The following is a 24061-nucleotide window of genomic DNA, read 5'->3' on the forward strand; positions in this document are numbered from 1 at the left end:
CAGTTGCGTGTGCATATTCAATGTACACTAAAAGTACGAGGAATTTATTATGTCCAATCATGCATCATACAAGGATGCACACATTCCGGTTTGTTTTACATACTGTGCTACCAGATGCTTTGCCTGTTAGGTTACAGAGGTAGCAAAACTAAGACAGTCCAGCGTATTTAAGTTTGTAATTTGGTGTCATTTATCTTCATATCATGATTTTAGTTGAGCACAACACTGCAGGTAGACCTATAAGGTTAGCTTAAAATAGGAGATTTAACCTTGCAATCTCAAGGTTAAGTAGCATATTTGGCTCTGCTTCATTTGTAATAGCATTCACGGTTATACAATGTATACTAGCACAAAAACATAATGGTACATTGTGGATGACACCACAGGTGTTGGGGGGGGGGGGGGTCACAGGCACTGGTAGAAATCTGGTAGTGGCTCCTGTAAAGTCCTGCTTTGCAGCTCTGATGTTCCAATTTTTCTCTAGGAGATCATTAGAGATCATACCTTAATTTTCAATGGGAGACATTGCTGGAACTGGAACAATAATGAGCAGATATGGATAGAGCTTCAAAAGCAGAATGCAAATTATTGTATGTAGGTTACTGGCATTACAACACAAAGGTGCTATATGATCTAGATTATGTGTGGAGCCATTGCATATTGTGCTATACACTTATGGACTGCTGTGCAACATCTTACTATCAATATAAGCAGAATGTGCCTTTAATCTCTTCGGGGCTATATTGTTTCTGCTTTTTGATAAATATGAGGGTTACCCCGCAGTTCTATTTGAAAAATAGAAGACATCATGATATCTTGTGCCAAACTCAGGTAGAAATAAAAAGTTTGTAGTCTAATATAGAAATGCCTAGCCTATATGTTATAAATGAAGATGGATTCAGCTTCATAGATAGCATTATCCCTTCCTGTGCTGCAGAAGATTCATATTAAGCTCTCAATAATCAATGTCAAGCAGTAAAGGTTAGGCACTGCTCTGCAGACATCTCATCGTGTGAACCTGTTGCGGTGATGCCCTTTGCAGACACTTGCTCCGCCGCAGATGATGGTAAGGAAGAGTTAATAAATTCTTTATGTAGTGTCACATTTATAATGTGTGGATTTTCATTTTATCCTGGATTAAAATATAATGGCTTTATTTTTGCCAGCATTTCATGATTCTTAGAAGAAAAAAAAACATCCGTTACAAATTTAGGTCTTTTGTGCAACCTATGCTTACAACGGCAGCCATTGTAACTTTTATAAGGGTTGTCATAGGGCTTTCTCCAATTTCTGAATAGCAAGTAAGAATAGCCCTCTAGGGGTGGTACGGGAGTAGGATGACCGTAGAGTAAGGAGTTTGTCCAGTGCAGAGAGGAACAGTCAGACCAGGTTAAAATCAGAGGATTTATTGAATGCAACGCGTTTCGCTGCGCACGCGCAGCTTCATCAGTCATGCGTTGCATTCAATAAATCCTCTGATTTTAACCTGGTCTGACGGTTCCTCTCTGCACTGGACAAACTCCCTACTCTACGGTCATCCTACTCCCGTTCCATTCTCTACCAAGGAGGGCTGCAGTGGACCTTACCATTCATATCACGGTAGACCTTGTTGTGTGTGGACGCACAACCATCTTTGGTAAGCGGCTTGGGAATAGCCTCCCTTTCCCCCACTAACAAGATCTGCTGATCCCGCACATGGAGCGCCTTTTCTCCTTTCTCTAGGGGTGGTGACAGGAGTGTAGGAAAATTGAGTTGAAGCCTTAGGCTAGGTTCAGACTACAGAATTTCCGCCTGCAATTCCGCTTTGAAATTCTGCTTGCTAAAATGTATAGTGTAGTGAATGGGTTTCCGTTCAAAAAGTCACACTTCGGATTTTGTGAAGCTGAATTTGTGAACGGAAAATCCACTTTAAAATTTCCGCCTGAAGAATGGTGGTGCTCTTTCTTCAGCCGGAAATCCATGCGGAACACATTGCAGTCTATTGGAGACTGCAGTGTCCGTGCGGTCCTAGCGCTGGCCGCACTCTGAGTCAGCGCTGGCCGCACTCAGAATCTCTGGGCGGAAATTTTCTGCCCGGAGATTCCGTTGTCTGAACCTAGCCTTATGAGTAAACATATTGGTTAGCAGTTAGCCATTCCAGAACCAAATATAACAGCTGAACATTCTCTTAATGACCTGATAATATAGAACAGTTCTGGGACATACTGGGTTTTTCCATCTAAAATTGTTGCACAGAAAGTCGCAGTCTTGACTTTTGCTTTAGAGGATTTTTAGTACATGATGCATTCAAGGAAATTTTAGACGGAAAAATGCATTGGTGCTGAATTTATCAATAGCAACTTTTCGGCAAAAAGTCACATCGGCAGAAAGTACGCTGAAATGTCAGACCATGCTGAAGCAATTGACTGGCCTTACGCTCTGTAGGTTGGTCCATATTGATTCAGGAAATAGACAGCTTTGATAAATCCCCAACACTGTGCTTAAATTTATAAAAAATGCATTATACCACTTGACTCATAAATAACTATTAGGCTATGTTTACACAGCAGAACTTGTGGAATCACACATGAATCTTCTGCATGGACATTACGCAGCAGCAGAGTATTGATATCAATGGGATTCTGCTGTTCTGTTGACATGGCAGAATTTCCGCAGTAGCAACATCTGCGGATTCATCCAGTTCGCCAACCCCTTGAAAAGATACCTGGTTGTATGAATTAATCCATTTCTTTCCTTCCCATTGGTTCATGTCTAAATTATCTCTCTGATGGTATTGTTACATTTTACTTGGCAACCACAAACAATGATTAAATCAGCTTGACAGTTTGTCAGAAAGCAGAGGTAAATGACTGGCAAACTTGTACACATGAATTGTGTTTGTGACTTGTTGCTTGTCTCCGTTCTCATAATATGCAGCTATCATCGTGCCAGGAGAGAAAGCAAGCTGCAGAAATGTCTGTGGAACACCTACTGAAAATAATGGCACTTTCAGGGAATTCATGTTAAAACTGATTTCAGATGTCACCACTTTTGCCTGGTGTAATATGACAGTACAATGCATATTACGGGAATCTAACTTTCCCCTTGAAGCTCTTTACTATGATCCTAGTATGCTTGCTCTTTTATACTGTACAAATGTAATGTAGCAATGAGTGAAGACAAGGTTTTCCAATGTTGAATGTTGAAAGATGTCCGCTCACTACTTGTGTGGCAATTTGCTGGTTGACCCAATCGAACATCACATATATACTGTACATCAATACGAAGACTGGATCTTAAGAGAACCTGTCAGACAATCATTTACATGCATGGCCAGCTTAATTGATCTCCTAATACATTGTAATAGAAAACTGGGATGTTAAATGATTTCCTGGTTGATTCAGACACTGTCTGGATGGATCTTAGTCTGGAATTAAAGAAAATAACCAGTATCTGTATTTTCTCGTAAGCTGAAATTCAACCATTAAAAGGACATCCCAGCAAAGCTATTAGGATACGGTTTTGTTTTCCTATAGAGACATTTGCTGCTCGTACCACTAGCCTAGAATAACTAGCTGTCTATAGTAATGAAAGAGGAGTTCTAACTAATCCTGCATGCAGATTGGTTTTATTTGGTCAGATAAATAGAAAATATCCATCAATTGTGAACCATGTATTTTTTGTCTCTCTTGTGATGCTCAGCGGTTTACTTATACCGTCTCCCTTGGCTCTCCTGTAATAATCAGTGGTTTACTTGTACCTTCATACCTTATTTTTATATTGTTATATATTGGCATGCATTATAGTCCTTTTTAATATTGCCTATTTATGGTAAAACCATTATACACTGAGCTCCTGGAGACTTATTGAAATTGGCTACCTGTGTGTTATAAAATATATACTGCATAACACCATGAACTGCCAGTATATTGCAAAACTTCTATAATTAAATTACCATACAGTGCCAGTGTATAATAGCATTCCCATACATTGCAGTGTATTAACATCAACATACACTGCTTGTATATTGTAAAATCTAACATACTACCTAAGAAACATAGCATCATTATTCCCTACCTATGTTTAAAACTAAAAACTAAAACACACATACATACATACATACATACATATATATATATATATACACATGTATACATATACAGAGAGAGAGAGAGAGAGAGAGAGAGAGAGAGAGAGAGAGAGAGAGAGAGAGAGAGAGAGAGAGATTCCTAAACTATTATACTGTATATACTTTCTGTACATAATAAAATAATCCTCAGCTGTATTATATAGAATTTGCATTATTAAAGAGGTTGTCTTAAGCTTTTGATAATGTCAAGTGGAACTATTTGGGGAAGGTCATGGGCTGTATGGGATTTGAGCCTATATTCATGTCCTATGTACAGCTGCTTTATCTGAACCCAACGGCTCGTATTAGAGTGAACAGACAGCTCTCAGAGCCGTTTGTATTACAGACTGATACACGCTATTTGCGCTAGTCTTAGAACATCTGGCTTGTTTGCTTCGGTCATCTCCAGATCTAGTAGTGTTCAGATATGGAGGAATTGAAGAGAGAATAGCCCTGTATGCAGATGACATATTGCTGTTCCTGGGAGATACTACAAGGTCCCTGGCTCCTGTTATGCAGATAATCTCTGACTTTGGCTAGTTTTTTGGCCTTCTGATCAACTGAGATAAGTTGGTCCTCTGGATCCGCTTCCCTCAGTGGTTGTTCGTGCTAATCTATCTAAGATGGTTCTGATGCCCCAGCTACTTTATAATTAGCAAAACTCTCTGGTGTAGATTGCGATGGTGCACTTTCAGAGAATACAACGCCTCTTTAGACAGCTTTTGTGGGGGGCCAGGTATGCAAGAATCCGTTTGAAGACATTACAGCGGGTAAGGCCTCAGATAGGCTGGCTCTCACAAACTACTGGCTATACTCTCTAGCCTCTCAACTACATCAATTGCGAGGATGAGCGGGAATGGTGACTTTAGGTTCATCAAGTAAATTATTCATAACTAAGAATGTGGGATATATACCAATACACATATTGGGAATTGGCACTCTGACTAGGCCCGCTGACACTTTGCCCACCACTAGGTTACTATGTAAGGTCTGGGAACATACTTGTTCTATCAAGCTGCACAACATTTACATCTCTGTAGCATAACCCTGGACTTCTTGAGTGGAACAGATGTGTATGAATAATATATTCAAAGCTTATGGGGATCTCCATACTTACAGACCTGTCATGTATATGAGGCGCAGGGTAGGTCGAAGTTGCTGGAGAGCCATACTAACGCTGTTTTGGAATCTGTTATCACTAACTTGTATTCTGCTAGGGTTATTTCACGGCTTTATGTGGAACTCTTAAACTCTTACCATGAGAAATTCCCCTTGATGGTGCGTGGAAAGTGGGAGGGTGATTTAGGGACTTCTGTCGCATGAGTAGATGTCTACTGGCTTTACTCAATGGTATATGCTGAAACTCTCTGGGAACTGAATTGCAATATTATGTGGCCTTGTTTCAGGGAGTATTACCTGTATACTTCATATTATTTAGGAACTAAAGGCTGGTATTAGGTTAAGTGTATATGGCAGTATTATGTAGTCTGAAATTAGCAGAACTGTATATTAAAGGGGTACTCCGGCGCTAAGACATCTTATCCCCAATCCAAAGGATAGGGGATAAGATGCCTGATCGCAGGGGTCCCGCCGCTGGGGACCCCCGTGATCTTGCACGCAGCACCCAGTTACAATCAGTCCCCGAAGCACGTTCGCTCCGGGTCTGATTACTGGCGATCATGGGGGTCAGAGCATTGTGACATCACGGCCCCGCCCCCGTGTGATGTCACGCTCCGCCCCTTCAATGCAAACCTATGGGAGGGGCGTGACAGCTGTAACAGGGTGCTGCGTGCAAGATCACGAGGGTCCCCAGCGGCGGGACTCTGGCGATCAGGCATCTTATCCCCTATCCTTTGGATAGAGGATAAGATGTCTTCGCGCCGGAGTACCCCTTTAATGGCAAGCAATGAGGTCTTATGTTGCTTATGTGTGACAGGAATGGTGGTCGAGGATATTAATTTCCCCAAGGTACCAATCAAATGTTGCTACCAGATTTAAGGAAGCACATATGTCAATCAGGGAAAGCTGGATGAGAAATAAGGAATGGTTGAATCCCTTTGGTATAGTGTGTTTTTGGGCCTGAATTTATATGAAATGAAAGACAGGTTGGTTGCATGGCCTTTCATTTCCTTCATGGCCAGTCTAAGGGTATATGTTCATATGGTGGAAAGTCTGTGTGGAAATCCACGGGAATATTCGGCATGGACATTCCTCTACTGCAGAGTCCCATTGATCTCAATGGGATTCTGCTGCACAGTTCACACAGTGGAATTTCCACGGCAGATGTTTAGACAAGTCTATTCTTTCTGTGGATTTTGCTTGGAAAAGTATTACTGTCTGAGACAGGGAATTTCCGAGAGGTCTTAGCGCCCTCCAGATTCATTAAATGTGCGGAATGTCCAACCTGTTTTCTGTCATGTAAACATGGCCTAAGTTTTCAGTGTGGTCAAAATCAGTACAGCTGCTGAGAACAGCTGATTTCTAGGCTTTAAAACAAGGTGTAACTTAGGCTGAGACTATAGATAACCTTTGATTTCAAAAGTCTGCTGCCTTGGAAAAAAACTGACAGGTTTTCTTTATTCTGTGGGTGCATACGATTAAAATGATACAAAAAAAAGTATGCTTACAATTGCCCTATTCTCATCCTCCCATAACTTTACTTTTCCGTTTACGGGGCTGCATGAGTGCTTTTTAATTTTTTAAATTTTTCTGCATTGTAGTTTTTATGGGTACCATTTTTGTTTGGATGGAACTTAATTTTAAACTAATTTTTTTCTGACATATGATGTGACCAAAAATCAGCAATTCTGGAAATTGTTATCTTTTTACATTTACACTGTTCACCATTTGGGAGAATACACATATTTTAAATATATTGGATATTTACCCATGCGGCAGAACAACATGTGTAGTGTTTTTTTAATTAATTATTTTTTTTATGAAAAAAGGGGATGATTTATATTGTTATTGGGGAAAGGGCTTTTATATATTAAAAAATATATATTTTTTTATAATTGTTTTACACTAAGTCTCTATGGTTACTCCTGGCTGCAAAATAAGCTCGGCCATCCTCATGCTCGTGGGAGGTAAGGAGACCTCTGGAAACAATCTGCACTTAGCAGACGTTAAGCTCACTGGAACCTCCACTTTCCCAATAAATCCCGTATTGGCATTGATCACAGCATCTATGGGGTTAATGGCAGACATTAGCAATTAATCACTAAACCCAAGGGCTGCAGTCCAGGGTAACATAGTAACATACTTCATAAGGTTGAAAAAAGACCAAAGTCCATAAAGTTAACCTATATCCCTAATGAGTCCCTACTGAGTTGATCCAGAGGAAGGCAATAAAAACCCCTCATACTCTAGGTAAAAATTTTGTCACCAGACTACAAACATGGCAGTCAGAATAAATCCCTGGATCAACGTTCTGTCCCTATAAATCTAGTATACAAAACCAGCGATGTTACTATTCTCCAAAAATGCATCCAGACCCTTTTTGAATTATTTTACAGAGTTCACCATGACCACCTCCTCAGGCAGAGAATTCCACAGTCTCACTGCTCTTACAGTGAAGAACCCCCATCTGTGCTGGTGTAGAATCCTTCTTTCCTCTAGACGTAGAGGATGCCCCCTTGTTATAGATACAGTCCTGGGTATAAATAGATCATGGGAGAGATCTCTGTACGGTCCCCTGATATATTTATACATAGTTATTAAGTCTCCCCTAAGCCTTCTTTTTTCTTTTATTCTTCTGATTACTCACAGTTACGTAGTCCGGCCCTCAGTTAATGCGGTGATGTGCAAACCTGCATACAGCAGGGAGCCACGATCCCGGCTTCTCTGCACATCCCGCCTGTCAGCGGCGTCTGGCGTTATATCCGGTCGCCCGGACACATGCGGTTTAACCCTATAGTGATTTGGTCTAAGTGTATTGGAATGCTTGACATCATAAGCATCGGACCTTTTTTCTCTATAGGGACATTTATATTATGTTCTGATCCATATTGTTAATGAGTTTTCTGATAACTACCTTACAAGGGTTTCCCCTGAGGAAGCCGACATATTTTGGCAGAAACGCGTAAAGAAACCTTGTAACCTAGATTCACTATTGAAATACCTTGTTGTGAGATATGTTGTCAAGAAACTTTGTATTGTGAGACTATATACACTTTAAGGTGATTGAAGACCACACAATATAGGTGGCAATATTTAATACACTTTTTACTAATCTGGATATCAGATGAGACACTTGTACTCATCTGTGCCTTGTAATTGTTGTTTGAGTCTGGTCTCTGCTCACTTGCAGATTACCTTTAATTTTTAAAACACAGTAAAAGTTACGTTTTAATTATTCACTCCCTATTTCTTTGATTACAAATCAGGAATTTACTATATATAATTAATGACTGGGAGATTGGGTCTTCCTGCTGGACCCCTACTGTTGAGCAGTTCCTTGCACACAATTAGTTATATATTATAGGCAGCTGTGTACCTGGTTGATCCGTGATCGCGCCGCTGGGCCCGGGGAGAGGACGGGGCCGAGGCGCAGGACGCGGCAGGATCAACCAGGTACACAGATGCCTGAAATATATAACTATATGATACGTGTATTGTGATTAGTTACTTACCCTAACTGTGTGATGGCTACTCCTGGAAGAAGGACATAGTCCGAAAAGATCGCAGGGGTGGACGTCCCCTGGACACGCTATTATTTGCTTTTTTACATGTGGCTATTGCTCCAGTGTGCACCTTTGTATGTTTGCACCTTCTGCATATATTGTTGGATGTGAATTTCACCTAATATACTGCTGCTATATTTCTACTACATTATTTATTTTCCCTGTACTGTATACTTATATATTACAGGTGGTGTGCATTGCTTTGTATGCATTTCCCACCACATATGCTATATGTCGCCATTATAGCACTCCTATGCACTTTTGGCAGGAGACGTCGCAGGACTCAGTCTCCCAGTTTAAATCAGGATAGTTAAAGTCCCCCATTATTATCACATCATTTTGATTTGCTGCCTTATTTATTTGCCTCAGTAATTGATCTTTTGGCTCTTCCATTATGTTTGGTGGCTTATAGCAAACCCCTATCAGAATTTAAATTTTATTTTTATCTCCATATATTTCTACCCATAGTGACTCCACATTATCGTTTCCCTCCCGTATATCCTCTCGCAGTGCGGCCTTCAGACTGTACGTTACATAAAGACAAACTCCTCCGCCTTTCCGTTTTGTCCGATCCTTCCTGAATAGACTAAAACCCTGTATGTTGACCGCCACAGCTATCATCCAACCAAGTCTCTGTTATACCTACTATGTCATAATCCTCCTCAGACATTTTCAACTCCAGTTCGTCAGTTTTATTGGTCAGACTTCTGGCATTAGTCAACATGCAATTCAATGGTGGATGTTTTTTTCCTATGACGCCTATCCCTATTAACTATTGTAACCCCTCCCTCCACCCAACCCCCAGGTAGATTAATAATTCCCCCCCCCCTCTATATCTACACTATCTTCCCCCTCTATGTTGTAGGTTCCCTCCCCCCCAGTCCCTAGTTTAAACACTCCTCCACCCTTCTAGCCATCTTCTCCCCAAGCACAGCTGCACCCTTCCCATTGAGGTGCAGCCCGTCTCTAAGGTAGAGCCAGAATCAGACAGCGAAGTCGGTCCAGTTCTCCATGAACCCAAACCCCTCCTTCCTACACCAGCCTCTGAGCCACTTGTTTACCTTCCTAATCTTTCCGCTGCCTCTCTGGTGTTGCTCGTGGTACAGGTAATATTTTGGAAAATATTACCTTGGAGGTCTTGGAGCTTGCACCCTAAGGACACTCCACCTACCTCTTACTTTTTCATTGGTGCCAATATGTACCATGACTGTTGGGTCCTCTCCAGCCCCACCCAGCAACCTGTCAACCCGATCCGCGATGTGCCGAACTCGAGCACCAGTAAGACAGCACTCTATTGATATGACCCCTAAAAAATTACTTTTATTGATATTCAGTATAAAATCTCATTGCCATTATTTGCCTCTTGAGAATGCCGTTGTAACTGCAAAACATGTAGAGGCTGTCAGTATAGTGTGTTTTTAAGTGATTTCCAGATGGGCACTTGGTAACTGTAGTACCGATATTTATCATTTGGAACTTAATGCCTCCAGTGTTATACACACACACACACGTTATTGCCTATCTGGTATCCATTTGAACCATATTTCTGGATTCATGATTTTATACTGAATACCAATAAAAGTTATTTTTTAGGGGTCATACCAATAGGGGTGCATACCCTGGGCTGCAGCCCTTGGGTTTAGTTATTAATTGTGAAAGAGTGCCCCTTATGCCCTTAGGGTAGTTTTGTGTTATATACACGCTATGTAGCGGACGCTGATCCTGTGCTCACTTCATAGTCATGTTGTAAATGTACAGCGCTGTACGCTAAGTTACTCACTGCAGCACCATACATTTATGGCACTTGTCCTTAATGGGTTTAACTTCAGTGTCCCTGTCTCTGACTGCTATTTGCCTGGCTCTATGGGGTTAATTGCCCACACTTTTTACACAGGGCCCTGTTTTCTATTAAGCCAGCTCCTGAATATAAGGCCTCCACACAGAAAAATGTAAACCCTGGTGCATTCTACATTCCCAGTTATCTAGCATCAAGCTTTGAACATTATGGGTCCACAAAAATTAAGGCAGCACTGACAAATAACCTTATTAGCATGAACTCATATGCCTTAAATTGGGCCCCAAAAAACTGGCATCCTGCCTTTTGGAATACTTTTAATGGCTCTTGACAAACAACAGAATACAATACAAGCCCTACATAGCAACTGAATTCCTTGATCTGTCTTCTCCTATCAAGTTATTAACTATAGTATTCAACTTATGTTTCTAAGTTTAGACATCATCAATTTTATAAGGGATGAACAATTCCAATTTTTTGGCACACATTAAAATTGTGGCACAAATCACTCTCTGCACCTTCTGGAGGACATGGAGGACAGTCACAATGACTAACTTTACAACAGTCTGATAATCAGTGAAAGGGTAAGAGAAAGTGTGGGTAGATGAAATACCATGTAGCTGCCTTCTCCAGTACCAAAATGCCCATGCTTTACAGCAATGAGGGGAGAACAGACACTACAAATTAGATTTCCAAAGCTTACTTTCACAAAAGGGAAGAAGAAGGGGCCCTTGAAATGTGAATTGCAATGTTCTTCTAAAAAAAATTTGGTTGCATGGCTTGTATAGGTAAAACACATGGACTTAGGGGGTGATTTAACAAAGCATGTGTAGAGGAAGAGTGGTGCAGGTGCCAATGGCAACCAATCAGATATATTTTTTTCATTTTTCACAGGTCTTTTTAAAAATGAAAGAAGAAATCTAATTGGTTGCTTTGGGCACCACTCTTTCTTTACAAAGGTTGTGATAAATCTCCCCTGTAGTGCTGTTCTTGGCCACTCAATGCCCTATTCCCACATGTCTAGGCACCCTGAGGGTAAGCCCTCACGTGGATGATCTCAGAAAATCCACAATCAATCTGCATGACAAATCAGCGGCAACCTGTGTGAATTTGATGCAGATTTGATGCCGCAGATTTTACTGCAGAATATAAAAAGAAAAAATAACTCAATGGTTTTAATATCTGCAGCAAAACCCATAGCATGATATTACTTGTGGATTAGCCTGGGAAAAGTGTTGGGGAAAAATCTGCAACATAACTGACATACTGTGACGTTATAGGGGACCTTACATCAGGTTCACGCAGATTGAACTTCAGGCAGTAAGAAACATTGACAGGCTCAGGTATACCCAAATAGGAAGAGATGTATCTTTCATGAGTAGGGTAGTATTTCTATGTTCATACACCTTTATAATAGCATTCAAAGCAGGTAGTATGGGGAGAAGCTGCCTGGTGACTTGGAGTCATGATTATAATTATAATTCCTCTGAAACGCTGCAGCATTTTTGACTGAATCATACACAAAACCCTACAGTGTTTTATGTTTCCCGGGGTTCAGGCAGCATAAAATGCAAAATAGGTTCCATTTAAGGGTGTATTCACACGTACAGTATCCAGCATATATTTAATGCACAATATTTGAAGCAGCAGATTACATGCTGTATATTTAAAGCGTACTAGTAATAGCACACACACACAAAAAAAAGTTCAATGTTACTCAGTACCTTATTGATGTATAGATGTGTCTAGCACCTATATTTCTCATAAATACTTTTTTCTATTTGTTGCTCACTTGCATTGTCATTCTGTGCTTTGGAGGGGGCGTGTGCTCACTCTGCATGACTCATCTTCCTCCCTTAGAGCTGGGTCTCTTCTATCACTGCAGGCTGCTCTATAATGCCTTCCTCCATTTTTGCATGCTGCAGTCTGAGTGAGCACAGAGGATTGCTAGTCCTCACTAACTAGACTTTGTCCATGCCTGTGCTTCAGCTAGGAAAAAGATGATGCTGCAGCCAGACAGGATTATGTTCTGGATGTTATGGGTGTTTTTATAAGCCATGATTTCTATAAAAAGGAAATACCATTTTCTTATGAAGTATATTGTAAAAGTTGATGTTTTGCCAAGATGAGCAACATATAAAAAGCTTTTGAATATGACAGTGCCCATTTAAATGTAAACTGACTGAACACAGCTTCATACGATAAAATACTGTACTATACACCCTAAATGTATATGAAATGACCTGATGTAATGTATATGATATTACCTTATGAAAATAAGAGGCTCAAAATAAAATAAAAATGTAATTGTAATAAAAATGTGTTATAAAACATTAAAAAGGCATTACATGTAAAATCTATCACTGCCTTTTATTGGATGTAGCATGAAGCTGTTCATGTGTGAAAAAAATTTGAGTTATGCAGTTCATATCAGAATAATGTTGGATTATTATTTTTAAACCAAAATTTTGGTTTATTTTCCTTTTTTTTTTCCTTTTTTTCCCCCTTCAATGTCTATTTCAAAACAATCTGAGTACATCAGCTCACATCTATGTTGAAAAATGATGTATGAAACCCAACAGGCCTCATTATAGTCAATGGAGTCTATCGGGCACCACTTGTGCTCATCATGTGATGGAACCAAATAAATTTTTCTACTGCTTTTAAGATGGAGCAGAACTAAAGAAACACTGTCACTGTAACAATGTGAACAAGCTTAATTCATACATTAACTAAAATGCGTCATCCTGAAACTGACTGCACCGGCCGCTTGTTATTCTTAACAATTAAGAGATTTTATTGGTTTATTAAAATGAAACTTTCCTCTAATTGAGATCTGTGTTATGTGAGGGTATCGGCATGCTATCCACTGGGGAGCAGATAATGCATGACATTTAAAGGATGTGCTTCTCATAATGAATGCAGATAATATTATCTTAGCTCTCTGTACTCTGTGTGCTTAGTAATTTTATTTATTAAGAAGGTCCGGGTCTTTTATTATACCACCGAGGAATGATTAGTGAGAACATCCAGCCGCACAAAGGCAGTTTCCTGACATTCCACACTGACCTTCTGCTTGATCCAGCGGCTGCCATACAGTTATTACCAGCACTTGGCTAGAGTAGCAGGTATATGAAATACAAGGCAATTTCCTACATCAGTTAGTAAGAATAGGTGATGGGTCACTATTCTCTAGGGTGTTTTCTTCTGCATCATAAAGAAAAGGATAGTTGTTGAAGTCCCAGTATTCCCTCCCTACTTCTATGTACTAAAAGAACATTTGAACATTATATTAACTATGACACATACAGTAAAATTAGTTTTCTAAATTCAAAACTCATTTATGACATAAATGTCATCATAATCAGGTGGAAAATCTTGGCCGCTTGGACTTCTACCAGTATTCACAATAAAGGTTAGGCTCTTTGTTTTAATGTGGAGAAGGTTGTGAATAGATGGTTAAAGGGGAACTACGGTGGAAAACATTTTTTTTCCCAATCAACTGGTCCCAGAAGGTTAAACAGATTTGTAAATTACTTTTATTTAAATATCTTAACCCTTCCAGTACTTATCAGCTGTTGTATACAGTGCTCTCGGCTGACACTGCTGTCTGTGTCAGGAACTGTCCAAAGTAGGATCAAATTCCTTCTTTGTTTTCACACAGCAGTCTGATAGACAGGAGTGAGCAATGAAGAGTGCTAGCCCCCCCTTACTTCCTAGGCTTTGTCCCCAGCTGGTGATTCAGCTGGGACAAAGATGATGCTGAAGCCAGACAGGATAATGTTTTTTTTTTTTTTTTTTTTAATAAGCCATGACTTCTATAGAAAGGAGAAACTTTTTTTTTACAAAGCATATTACAAAGGTTAATGTTTGCCAAGATGTACAACATATAAAAAAATTTTTTATTCTGACAGTGCCCATTTAAACAGAACCTGTCACATTGAAAAAACTGTCCAATTTGAAGGTATCGTATTAAAGAGAAGGAGGAGCTGACCAGATTGACATACAATTTTGTGGGGAAAAAAATCCAGAATATCTTGTCATTTATACATCTAACTCTCTGCATTTTTGGCCAAGTAGTCAAGTGAGTGGCCCTACTCAGACCAGAATGAGCAGCGATTTACATGCATAAATGACAGGTTATCCTAGAATTGTTTCCTCAAATCTATATATCAATTTGCTTTCCATAAAACTATATATCCTGCCGTATAAAATGATGAACTACATTTTTTTATGTAAGAAGAACAGTGACCTCTATAATTTGGGGACCAGAGTATGTATACTACAATAGTTACATCAAAGGAAAACTGATAAGAGGGTCACCTACACTAAGTTGAACATATAGACCAATAGTGTGGGTGACTATTTTAAACGAGGTATTACTCACTTGAAACTGTTAACCCATTGCAGGGTTATGAGCAAAAGTAAAAATATGCTAATTCAGAGAGACTAGCAATGTGGGTGGGGGTTCCAATTGCGCTTTTAGTGATGATTGTGCCGCTATCTCCCACCTCTTCTAACTTTATTACTATCTTCCTTCATTACAATTCACTTCTTCTGATGACGTTGCTTCCTGCATCCAGGTGAGGAGGCACGACACCGCTCCTGCCACTGTATCTGCAGTTGCACAGTTGATTTCCTGATTAAAGAGAAAAATTAGACTAGGCCCTCCAGGATAACTAAAGGAAAATTCCTAAGCCACAGAGTAATATATCAAGGCAGTTGATATGCTCAGCTGCATGGAGCGACATCACCAGAAGAAGGTGTGAATAGTAATAAAAGGGGTGGTATGTTTAAGAGATAGCAGTGCGATCGTCACTAAAAGTTTTTCTAAACTAGCATATATTTACTTTTGATAGTAAAGGGCTGGTGTACTCTATTCATGTAAGTGTCCGAGAATCTTAGTCTTGTGCGTAACCATCCTGCACCAAACAGAAAAGTAATCTATACAAAGTGTGGGTAGACTAGTTCTCTAGGACTACAGGAGTATATGGGTGAATATTAATGGATGTAGAAAAAGTGCTAAAAAAAAACTTAAATGAGCAAAAGTAAAAATAAAAAACCAAACAAAAATGCTAATAAAAATGGAAAAAAATAAAAATAATGTAAAAATATAAAATAAGAAAAAAAAATACAACAGCAAAGAACGATATAATGAAAGGAGTATATTAGACGTGCCCAGCTACTTAGCTAGAAGTACAATTTATTAGTAAAAAGATGACACTATTCATAAACAAAAATGTAAAATAAAAAATTTGTGGCTACTAACAGTATTAGTGAAAAAAGAAATGAACCATCACATAAAATAAAGAACCCCTTATTACATAAAATGTTGCACAAATAGAGAAGGCAGATCGATCAGTAGAAAATATACTGAGTTCTGTAGAAAGAGAAGCAATCCTGCTAGTTGAAACAATGTAATATGCTGAGGAAGTTCTTTTTGCATGGCCTGTGAACTGCACGTTGCATGGACAAGTAATGATGTAAATAAAAGAGCTACTGTCACATGTCAGAAATTCTCTAATTGTATGTGAGTATTGGTACAGAATGTTACTATGGAAGTTTTTTGTTTTTTTTGCACTTAAAGGATTCCATATATGTAGGAGATGCATTGAGAGTTAACCAGTTGTTTGTCTGTTTGCAATATATTATTGGCTGTTTAGAGGTTGGTGCTACTCTTAGGCCCAAATTTGGTGCCTTCCTGTTGATGATAGGGGCTTTATCAGGTAGTAGTGAAGCCAGCACTTTGTCCTGTTGAAATAGAGGCCTCCATAGGTGTGGGAGATGCAATTATTGCAAATTCACCAAAATTTCGAGAGTAAAAATAAAACAAAAAACCGCCTACAGTAACATCTTCTACCATTACTACAATTAGAGAATTTCAGACATGTCCCAGTAGCTCTGTTATTTATATAGTTACTTGTCCACGTAACAAGCAGTACATAGGCCATACAAACAGAAGTAAAAAAAATAATTATAATTTACAACATCAAAATTGGTTTTGAGAAGCACTCTCTATCTTCACGTTTTAAATCAACACAAGACACAGATCCATCAGGTATCCAATATTTTATTAAGTCAATATCTAGAGACTGGAGAGGCGGAAATCATTTTACAGAAATGTAAAGAGCTGAGGGTCCAGCGATATATGAATTCCAGAGCATGGCTCCTCCTCATGTTCTCAATACAGAAATGGAAATATTAAGTTTCTTGTCTTAGGAGTTGACCTCACCGTCATGTCATGAGCAGGCTGTGTACCCAGTGCCATGACACCTTGCAGCAGTCCACTTCTGAACAATGAAGAAAACAAAAGAGGAAAAAGGGTCTCAATGTGCTGTTAGTCTGTACTAGGCTCCTTTCACACTATATGTTGCTCCATTTTAAAGACCTGTTACAATGTCCCGTTAAGGAAACCCTTAAAAACGGCCATTAAAAAATACCATTCAAGCCTATGGGATTTTTTGATTATCCGTTCTCACTATTATCCTTCACTATTATTCATAACGGGTGATAACTGAATTTATCCTGCTCACCTGGAGGCGTTGCGCTAAGAGCACAACACCTGAGTTGGCAGTGAAACAACCCCTGGTGTGTCCACAGGGTCCCAAAGGTGCAGCCACAGTGTTCCAACTGCAAAAAGGAAACACTATGAAGCTGGCACCGACAGGGACTTCGCAAAGACCCGAGTCACGGACTTTAAAAATAAAAAAGGTTTTAATAAGAAGGATAAAAAGGACAACACGATTCAAGTTTCCAGAACTCTTCATCAGGTCCATACAGTAAAACATCACAAGCTGGTTTAAATACACACATGCATATGCATAGATTAGTGGTGATCCGGAACCTTTGTCACGGAGAGGCTTCAGCAGCAAGGCATCGGCGAGAAGTTAACTATTTCCCTCCCTGTTGTATTATTCTATAAAGTTTTAAGGACATTATTTTATCTATGTATTTAATTTTTAGATAAGCATATTTGTCGTCTATTTTATGCCTATACGTCAGTTCTCATTCAAATTTAACAATCCTATTAATACACAATTGATATATCAAAACTAATCAATTAATACACTAATACCATATCAAATAATAAAAGTGCTAATCTATCATTATAACCTTCTGTATGGCCACTCTTATCAGTATTAAAAAAAAATGTAATCCTTAATTTTTATTATTATTATTTTTGATTTCTATTCCTATTTATTATATTTGTGATCCGGGCTACACATTCGAGCTCGGATTACGACGGTACCTACCTGTTAAGTAGGATATTTAAACTTAACATAACGGTCAGATTTGTGCCCAATGACCACGACGGAGGGCACGCCTTAAGTAGGCATACCCTGTAATAGATGAATGAAGAAAAAGAGGGAGGGTTGGGAGGGTTCTGCAAACGTCACGGACGCCCGTCCAGTAGGAGGCAGGGGCCTTATATACCCCTGCTCCCACCCACGAACCCTTAACGCCACGCAGGGGGGTGGAGACACTACCGCCCCACTCACAAATACAGCCTAGATAGGCTTTAAACTTGTGATCGGTGCTACACATTCAAGCTCGGATTACGACGGTACATACCTGTTATGTAGGAATGTTTAAACTTAACATAATGTCAGATTTGTGCACAGTGACCGCGACCGAGGGCACACCTTTAGTGGGCAAAAAGTCAACCTGGTAGGGAAAATGGAATGTTATAATCATGGACCAATACCCCTATCCTAACACAAGACCCAAGATTTAACTAGCTTAATGAAAAGTGAAGTGACTGTGAACTGGCTAGCCTAGAAATTGATGCTGAGAAAACCAAAGAGCTGTGTTAGTCATGCCCATTCTGACAAGAATGGGCTTGTAGTTGAAAAAGGTCAGGCTGACATTCTAGCTGATATCTGCCTCTGTAGTATACTTTGCCTAAGAAATCAGGGCAGGAGTGAAACCAATAACCTGTCAGGACTAATGACACTCACCATGTTTCAGCTATTAAGTGTCAAAAAATAGACCTGTTAGCAAGATGAGACACAACCACCACTATCCGACTGACCTTTGGAATGAACAACCATCCATGTATTTTAACGTTAGTGCTCTGAAGCTGTGTCAGTAACGGTAACCTGCGTGAAGCCTCCCCCTGCAAACGTGGCAGGCATAACGGGAAAAACAACCCCCTATGAGTCGAAATGTTTTTGCTCAGAAGACGTGTCAGTAACAATAACCTGTGTGGTGCCACCCCCTGCAGACGTAGCAGGCATAACGGGTAAATAACCACCTATGTGTTGTAACGTTATTGCTCTGAAGACGTGTCAGTAACAACAGCTACGCAGCTACGAATAGACGTAATGAAATACAGTAACACCTCAGCCACCTTTGTGGTCGAGTCGTGCCAGGGGTAGCGACCTGGGTGCCGCAGCAAGTCCATCCTGCTTTGCGCTGGTGAAAACCACCTTAGACTCCGCTCCCTGGCACGGCCCGCGACATCTGCCACACAGGTCTAGTGGATCTTCTACATCTCCTACTCCAGACCACTGTGGTATTACGGATCTACTACCTCCTGGGTACCTGTCGTCTGCGGTGAGTCTAACATTATGGCTTTTAATGAGCACTATTTTATCTGACTTTGAGATTGGTAGCTTATTCCAGGATCTAGCATTCTTTTCCAATTCCCTTATCATAGGGAAAGTATTTAGTTGATGGAACTCCTGTATCCTCCTCGCTATCTGTATCCCCAGGTACTTACATTTTTCCTTCTCTCTTAAAATTTTTACTACATATTTGTCGAGTTCTATTCCTGGTCCTAACAGCATCAAAATACCGGGTGGACCATTTATATGGATACACCTTAATAAAATGGGAATGGTTGGTGATATTAACTTCCTGTTTGTGGCACATAAAAAACTTTTCAAGATGGGTGGTGACCATGGCGGCCATTTTGAAGTTGGCCATTTTGAATCCAACTTTTGTTTTTTCAATAGGAAGAGGGTCATGTGACACGTCAAACTTATTGGGAATTTCACAAAAAAAAAACAATGATGTGCTTGGTTTTAACGTAACTTTATTCTTTCATGAGTTATTTACAAGTTTCTGACCACTAAAATCTGTTCAATGTGCTGCCCATTGAGTTGGATTGTCAATGCAACCCTCTTCTCCCACTCTTCACACACTGATAGCAGCACTGCAGGAGAAATGCATGCACAGGCTTCCAGTATCCGTAGTTTCAGGTGCTTCAGAATGGGCAAAACAAAAATTGGAACAGGACCCTCAGTTTACGTAGATTTTGTTCAGTGAGGAGGCAAACTTTTATGTGAATGGTGAAGTTAACAAAGAAAACCACCGCTATTGGTCTGACACTAACCCACATTGGATAGATCCCTCCAAGACTGTTGGAACACAAAAATTGGTGGTATGTTGTGGTATATGGGGATACAAAGATAGTGGGGCCATTCTTCATCAATGGAAACCTCAAGGTCACTGGATATGCAAAATTGCTACATGATGATGTGTTTCCCTCTTTATGCACTGAGGCTGGCACGTTCCCTGAGTTTTTCCAGTAAGATGGTGCACCACCACATTATGGGTGTCAGGTCCTAGCATACCTAGATGAACAGTTTTCTGGAAAGTGGATTGGTCGTCGTGGGCCAGTTGAATGGCCCCCAAGGTCTCCCGATCTGACCCCCTTAGACTTTTATCTTTGGGGTCATCTGAAGGCAATTGTCTATGCTGTGAAGATACGAGATGTGCAGCACCAGAAACTACGGATACAGGAAGCCAACACAATGGGCAGCACATTGAACACATTTTATATGTGATCAGAAACTTGTAAACAACTCATAAAAAAATACTTTAAGTTACTTTAAAACCAAGCACATCATTGTTTTTCTTGTGAAATTCCCAATAAGTTTGATTCCTATTGAAAAAACAAAAGTTGGATTCAAAATGGCGGACTTCAAAATGGCCGCCATGGTCACCACCCATCTTGAAAAGTTCCCCCCCTCACATATAGTAATGTGCCACAAACAGAAAGTTAATATCACCAACCATTCCCATTTTATTAAGGTGTATCCATATAAATGGCCCACCCTGTAGATTTTTACCAATTTATAGTGAATCCTGAGTATTTTCCAAATATTTAGATTTTGCCCATAACCAAGGGCAAGGAAATATGAGGGTCTTTAAGATATAGCAGAAGGTCGTCCACATATAAAAGATATTTTATCTCTTTCACCCTCCACTTCGAAACCTTCTATTTCTGAGTCATCTCTTATCTGGATTGCTAGGGGTTCAATAAACAGGGCGAACAAAAGGGGAGACAATGGGCAACCCTGTCTGGTTCAACGAGAAAGAGAGAACCATCTTGAGGGAGTCTCCATTTACCTCAACACTTGCTTCTGCGTTTTTATACAATATTTGCACAATTTTTATAAATTTCTCCCCTATTCCAAACACTCTCATTGTCCCACACAAATATTCCCACTCCACCCTGTCAAATGCCTTTGCATCATCTAAGGACAGGATGGAGTGGGACCCATTTTCTACAGTTATTTGCATGTTTGTATATAGTCTTCTAAGATTGAATGGGATAAACCCATTCAGATATTTTTGGATTATTTTACTGATTATTTTTTGAAGCCTTTTTGCTTGAAGTCTAGCATAAATTTTATTATCAGTGTTTAGAAGTTAAATCTGTCAGTAAGACTTGATTTCCCAGGGTTTTTTTTTTTTTTATCCGGTTTCAAGATAAGTATTATTTTAGCTTGGAGAAGAATTCCCTCTAATTGATTCTACGGCCCCATTTAACTCAAAGATGGTGGAGCATCAAGTTCTTTTCTATCCTCTTCCGATATTGCCGGGAGACATATCTGCTCTAAATATGACCAAACCTAGATCTCGGAGCAGGATACTTCAGAGAAATATATTCCCTCAAAATACTCGGCAATACTAGAGAGGATAATTTGTGGATCATTAGTAATATTTTCTTGTTTAGTTTTCAACGCAGTTATGCCTTTCCTATCTTTCTCATTTTTAATGAAAGACATGAGGCATTTGTTAATTCCCCACCCACCTCACAAAACCTTTGCTTTTCATCAAAACACATTTTAGTCTTAACTTTTTCCTCATTGAACCTATTTCCCCCTGACACCGTTCCCACTGCTCTTTATTTATTGTTGTCGACGATTTAAGGAAAAGTTTTTCCGTTTGCTCTACCCTGTTCAGCAGATTTTTCTCTTCTTCCTGATTTTTCTTCCTTGACCTAGTTCCAAATAATTTGCCCCTTAGGTACCATTTTATGGCCTCCCATACTACCCCATCTGATGCTGACCCCCAATTAACTTCAATCATATTTTTTAACCTCCCTTCAAGATCTCCAGTGTTTCCCAACAGATTAAACCAGTGGGCATTTATTTTTATGTCTGGCCTAATACTTTCCCTCTTAATTTTCACCAATAGGGGATTATGGTCTGATATACTTAAGTACAGATATTCAACTTCGGCTATTTTTTGTAGTGTAGATGTTGCTAGAGGCAGATCTATTATTGAAAATATCTGGTGACTTTTGTTCCAACAGGAGAATACTTGATCATACGGGTTGCGTACCCTCCATAGATCAATAAATCCCAATTCTTGGCTAATAATCGCCAATGGAGTTGGGCCCATTTTTGGGTTAGGTCTCCCTACCCTAAATCTATTAACGTTTTCGTCCATCACCCCATTGAAATCTCTGATTACCAAAGTGGGGAGATCTCCTTTTCCTTTACAGAAGTTAACAAAGTTTACAATAATTTTAGTAGAAAAAGGGGGAGGGTTATACAAAAATGCCATCAAGGATTCAATTACATCCCATTTTACCTGAAAGGAAAATAAATCTACCCCCTTATCAATTCTAACTTTCCTCTCTTCCCATTTGACCCCCTGTGTACAAGCAGTGATACCCCCTTGAATACGAAGAAGATGTTGCATGATGTTGATACCACCACCTATTGTTACACGCTAACCTTATTGTGTCCTTCGTAAAATGTGTCTCTATCAAACATTATTGTAATAATTGTGGCTCTCTCTCAGTCTTTACTAAAGGAGTAAAGGACTCATAAAATATATTCTCTACAGAAAAGGAAGAAACTAATCATGTAAATTACTTACAATTAAAGGACCTGAACCGCAGTAACATAAAGACAAATGAACAAACAAGTAAAACAAGAACATAGTAAAATATTTTCCAATTGCAATAACCTTCATGATAATGGCTTCTTTAAGTAGCAGGTCGTGCAATAATGGGACACATTGCACACAATCCCCATTGTCAATGATAAAAGTTAAATAGATCTTTCATTTTGTTTTAAAATTAGGTTACAGCCCCTGAGTTACTGCATTAAGAAGAGCATGTAGGAAGGATTTAAACAGATTGGCAGGTGATACTTATCTTTCATAAAGAAAGTCAGAGGAATGTAGTGTTCTGCTAGGAATAATATGTGAAAGACTTTTGTAGCACATGATTAGAGTGTTGGTAAGCGGGGAATTCATTAGGCTGAGCTGTCATATGACTGTGAGGAAAAGAGAAATCCCCAAGACATATTGCTCCATATTGGGGGAATTAACAAATATTCACAATGATTTTTTGTCTAATTTATATATGTTTGCTGATTTAATACTGATGTAAGTAAATCTTTACCCGAGTAGACTATTTAATCAGTGTTAGGCTGTGTGTCAGAGTCTCTGCCACAGATACGATCACGTTAAGAAAATATCAAAATGATGGAAAACATGCCAAAAACCCTGTACAATAATAAAAAATAAAACAAATTATACATTTTGTACCTCGTTTACAGAACCATAACATGGCTCAAGTGTAGGGCATGCAGATGCCCAATGACTTTTTATTTTTTTATTTTTTTTTCCATAAGAAAGAGAAAACAAGGTGTATAAATAAAGTACAAATGATCTTATGTACAATCATATTGAGTAAGTCACTGTATATAAAATCTAATAGAAAAAACAAAAAGCGAGATAAGAAGAAGAAAAAAATTATAAAAAAAAAACGACAAAGTAAGGGATGGGGAGAGGGGAGGTGGGAAGAAACAATAAGGATTGGAGAAGGATAAATAAAAAACAAGGGGGAAAAAGGAAAAAGAAACAGCGGGGCAAAAAACTAAAATAAAGAGAAACTTATAAAAGAGAAGCAGTAAATGATATTGTTCCTCAACTGCATATAATGTCATAAAAACTCAATATGGTGGTAGTTGTTAACAGACATTTTACATAGGGAACTGAAATAACGATTATTATTTGGCAGGTAGAGCATGATATGTACGCTAGAATGGTTCATCACCTAAAAATTAAGTAATAAAAATAAACCTGAGGGAGAAAAGAAAGGAAGGGTAGGGACGAAAGGGCAGATTATCGCATGGTCATTAGATGTTATATAATCATGATCGTCATAATCCTCCCATGGTCTCCATATCCTCTGGAAAACATGTAATTTATTGTCATAGATCGCAG

The 24061-nt window shown here is 39.3% G+C and overlaps 2 protein-coding genes across 4 annotated transcripts in view; one reads left to right on the forward strand and one right to left on the reverse strand.

Annotated features, from left to right (window-relative positions):
• AVEN (apoptosis and caspase activation inhibitor) overlaps positions 1 to 24061 on the reverse strand; it is a 770692-nt gene that overhangs the window by 546361 nt on the left and 200270 nt on the right. The window lies entirely within an intron of this gene.
• CHRM5 (cholinergic receptor muscarinic 5) overlaps positions 1 to 24061 on the forward strand; it is a 282104-nt gene that overhangs the window by 1919 nt on the left and 256124 nt on the right. Inside the window, exon 1 of one of the 3 annotated variants that reach the window (XM_056546830.1) lies at positions 1511 to 1636. The exons of the other annotated variants lie outside the window; for them this stretch is intronic. The gene's annotated coding sequence lies outside the window, so the exon portion shown is untranslated. Of the gene's footprint in view, positions 1 to 1510; positions 1637 to 24061 lie in introns of those variants that run through there. 3 annotated transcript variants of the gene reach the window in all.

Source organism: Hyla sarda, chromosome 11 (assembly GCF_029499605.1).
Source record: "Hyla sarda isolate aHylSar1 chromosome 11, aHylSar1.hap1, whole genome shotgun sequence".
NCBI classification, from domain to species: domain Eukaryota; kingdom Metazoa; phylum Chordata; class Amphibia; order Anura; family Hylidae; genus Hyla; species Hyla sarda.